This window comes from Primulina eburnea, chromosome 6 (genome assembly GCF_022965805.1).
Source record: "Primulina eburnea isolate SZY01 chromosome 6, ASM2296580v1, whole genome shotgun sequence".
Lineage (NCBI taxonomy): Eukaryota > Viridiplantae > Streptophyta > Magnoliopsida > Lamiales > Gesneriaceae > Primulina > Primulina eburnea.
This window is the reverse complement of record NC_133106.1, coordinates 39,299,757-39,304,227: the sequence shown is the minus strand read 5'-3', so window position 1 is coordinate 39,304,227 and position 4,471 is coordinate 39,299,757. Positions and strand designations below refer to the sequence as shown.

At 35.6% G+C, this 4,471-nt stretch overlaps 1 long non-coding RNA gene across 1 annotated transcript; it reads right to left on the bottom strand.

The window, feature by feature from the left end:
• Positions 1 to 1,103: 1,103 nt before the first annotated feature.
• Positions 1,104 to 2,585, bottom strand: LOC140833645 (uncharacterized). The gene is made up of 5 exons (XR_012118513.1): positions 2,248 to 2,585; positions 2,029 to 2,171; positions 1,787 to 1,937; positions 1,551 to 1,673; positions 1,104 to 1,458 (listed from the first exon to the last, which is right to left on the bottom strand). It is a non-coding gene; the product is annotated as an uncharacterized lncRNA (long non-coding RNA).
• Between the last annotated feature and the right edge of the window lie 1,886 nt (positions 2,586 to 4,471).

Below are 4,471 nucleotides of genomic sequence, written 5' to 3'. Positions count from 1 at the left end.
CACAATTTTTTTAAAAAAATTCAGTATAGATGGTATTATACCAATACCGTACCGAAATTTCTGTATGCCGAAGTTTTTTTGGTAAGAATGGTATGAAATTTATATCATAACAAAATTTCGATATACCGACATGATGGTATACAAAAATTTCAGTACGATACCGATATTTTTTTTGGATACCGAAATTTTTCAATATGATTTACGGTATTTTTTGGAAAAATTGGTATACTATACCGAACCAAGCCTACCTAAGCCTACAACAAAATTAAGATTCATTTCTTTTTCTAAAAGAAAAACAAATATTTGGGGTGGTCCTTTGCATATTAAATACACCAATACCAACACGTTCCTCCAAATTGATAATTTTAATATCAGAAATATAATAATATATTATTATACTATATTGTTTTTCTAGCATATAAACTCATGATCTAGTGGTGAATAAGAAAGCATTATTGTATACGTCAATATTGTTAAAAAGTTCTAATAGAGAACATTGTTTAAAATTTATAAAAGTAATATATGTTATTATTTTTTTCATAATACTAATCGAATTATATAAGCTAAATATATCTTAATCGTCAAAATATTAAACCCAAATAAATAATAAAATGATTCAAATTATTTTTTCATAAAATCAAAATTTTAAATTTTATTAGATAATGCATGTGCTAGTCCTATTTAAAAGAGTGTATGGCTTGCCTAGACTGATTAACACCAACCTGTATATTTCAAATCCAGATAAGAGAGTTGGAATTTTACGCAGGAAGATTATAGGGTACAAAATATATGTTAAATCACTTACTTTGACAATATCCTGTCCAGTAGTTCTCCACCTTCACACAACCTGGGAGATGAGGGGGAAAATAAAAAATGCGCTCACTTTTGACAAAAGAGAGTGGAAAAATGCAATCAGGATCAGTCACCAACATGTCTCGTACTCTCATCATGTTAAACTAATTTCGTTACATTCTGCTTGGAACAAAAGGTCAAGGAACCTACCATCTTCCCAGCTCCCCACCACAATTTTAAAACTCAGGTCATTTACAAAGTTAAATTAACATAATGAAATTAGCTCTATATTTAACTTGAAAAGAAAAATCTGGTAAATTGCATATGCATGAACTTTTTCACCAGCAATCCAAAAACTTAAGAGTTGCAGATCACCTCCGGAAAAGAGTTAAAAAAAGTGAAAACCGACTAAAGTCGACCTATGATACAAAACATTGCATTTTTTTATCAAACCAAAAATTCCAGAACTTGTAAAAGCACAATCATCCATTAGATAGATAATAACAGTACCATTGCTGCTAGATTCTGCTACCGCAGCATCGACTATGTCTTTTAGATAATGGTCCTGGATTCTCTCCGAACAGCATGGCAGGTTATTACAATCTTTGGTTTGCAATCAATGATCCTCTGGGCAAGAGACTCCGAGAAATATCCAGCAAACACAGCCTGAACAAGCGAGCACATCAACTTTATATTTTTCAGGAGTGGATGACCCGCCCAAAAAATGAAGATATAACCAACATATTCTAGTACAGTACCGAGTGAACAGCCCCTATTCACACACAAACAAGCATGGCGATAGGAAATTCCACGATCATAGGCAGATAAATCAAAACAGCATCACATTTTTGGATGCCAACATCTTTCAAGTAATTTGCAAGCTGTTATGATGCAAAGCAAGGGATAAAAACACAATTATTATATGAAAATCACTTTTCTAGCGATTTATAGCAGAAACTATGAGAGTCCACAAGCAAAGTAATGATAAATTGACCTGACAAACTCTCTGCAGGAGTTGTTTGTAAGTCAAAGTGGCGTCAAATCAAGGTTCGTTCCCAATAGATTGCAAATTTTTCACCATCTCATGTTGAGATGTTTGCATCTAAACAATAGTAGCAAATGTCGGTAATCCCACCCTTGAACCACTGATCCCAAATAAAAGTCAAACATTTAATAAGTTTAGGAGAAGTGCGACGAAAAGCGAAAAGAAAATAAGGAAGTGAATATCTAAATGACTTCAATGTTGATAGACCCCTTTCGAATGTCGACATTCTCCGAGTAGACAAACTGTTCCCATTTTTGTTTCCAGTAAAAATGGATGCAAAGTCGGACCACAATCCATCAGGGTCCTCAATAGGCTTTCAATACATCTCCAGAAACTGCAGCACCACCTCAGCACGATTAAAAAAAAGGGAAGGAGGCATGAAGCAAAGATCAAAACGACTTAACAAATACCTGGCCGGGGGAAGAGACATGAGTCTGCACAGAGAAATCGTGGCTGGGGATGATTAGATGATCCTCTTCGGAAGCAAGCGCCTCGCCAAGGATGAGAGCATTCAATTGGGAGATCTTGCCAGCTTTAGAGGGGAGAGCGGTCATAGACTCAACGTGGCGTAACTGCTTCGAATCCATGGATGATTGAAAGAGAGATGGTTGTAGGTGGTGCATGCGAAACTTCAATAAAAATATGGAGGGGACTTGGAGATCCAGCTGATCCTCCTCGTTCCCCTCGCAGATTTGCTATTATTGTTATTATTTAAATTGATATGATTCCTGCCAATGATATCATTAGTATTACTGTGTGATATGGACACCTTTTCCATCGGATATTATAATTATTATTATGAGAAGAAGGTGAATTGCAGTAGCAACAGACACAACTCAACCCGTTGGATGCAAACCGACCAAAAAAAATGTTTAATTTTTCTCAACAATTATTTATTTCCAAAATAAATAAAATAAGCTCCATTTTTTATTTACTCGAATTTTTCAATAGAGTAATAAATTAAACATGATATTATAAATTAATTAATTGACTTGTCAAAATGATACATTCAATTTTTAATATATTTTTTTATTTTTATGATAGACAATCATTATATGATTCATCAATCAAGTAAATTTAACATTTATCTCAAACTCAAATGATTGAATTTCTCTAGTCTTAACATTACAATTATTTGAAAGTATCCTGACATTGAAACTTGAAAACTAACTCTTCCATATGTATTAACCAATAAGAGTAGGTCGCTTGTGAGATGGTCTCATGAATCTTTATCTGTGAGATGGGTCAACCCTACCAATATTCATAATAAAAAGTAATACTCTTAACATAAAAATTAATATTTTTAGCATAAAAAGTAATACTTTTCATGTCCTGCGCAATGTTGGCGTCACGACGCTTCATGTATGGCGCCTAGGCGCTTGATCTTCGCAAAAATTGGAGCCGCGACGCTGACAAATGGCGTCTAGGCGCTTGTACATCTGAGATTACAAATACTCGAGCTCTTTTCCACACCCGTTTCAAATTTTTACCTTCATAATAACATATGTATCAATGTCTAATCTTCACATGCATAATTCAATAACATAACAACGCAAAAACCAATTATACTAGTGAAAATAAAGAAAACAACTAAAGGATTAAAAGATATTGATTGGGTTTCCTCCCAATAAGCGCTTGGTTTAACGTCGTCAACCTGACTGTCACCAGCAGTTGCCAAGAACTTGGGTCATGTGATCGCTTTGATGCCTTGATTTCCACCCTTTGACCTTCAACCTACATGCTCTACCTTCCTTGTTTCACGTCAATTACGACTCCAGCAGTAGCCAAAATGGTCGTACTAGAATGACCCGAACATTCTGACTGTTCTCCATGTCATGCACCACGAAATCTATTGGAAGCCTCAGTTTATCGATCTAAACTTCAACATCTTACACAAAACCTAACAGTACCTTCTTGATCGATTTATCTGCTAGCTGCAAGATTAGTTATGTGGGCTTCATCCTGCTTAGTCCAAGTCTCTCGTAAAAAGAACTTGGCATTACATTCACGCTCGCTCCTGAATCACAAATAGATTTTCCCACTATTTGGCCCCTAATGCACATCGTACAACAAATTCCCTGGGGTCTTGCAGCTTCTGTGGAAGATTTCTTTGTATCTCCTCATCGCCTTCTTCGGTAAGTGTCACTTCCTCCTAATCTGTAGACTAAATGTTAGTGTCTAGGTTCTTGAGATCTTCAAGACCTTTTTTCTTTAGAAACTCAGCATTCAATTGTATAAATCTTTGGGGGTAAAGAAGTAAAGAAATATCAATGTACTGATCTAAATCGTAACTCTTACCTTTCTTATCTCGGATTCCTTTGCTTGGTGTTGGCTTATCTTCCCGGATGGGTGTGGGATCAACATTTTCATATCCTCTTCTATCATTCCAATCTCCTCATGATGTATGAAAATGGCGTTCACTTCTCTCAAATTTGGGTCGGTAGTCTTTGGTACCGTGCTTGACGGTTGAGACTTGAGTTACCTCATTATCTGCTCAACTTGCGACTCAAGGATTTTCAAAGAAGCACCAATATTCGTCATGTGTGTCTCTAGGTTGTCAAGCCTAGACTCAGTCTTAGCCATCCTCTTACCAGATTCAGCAACAATTGTACCAACTAAATCCTCAAATGATGG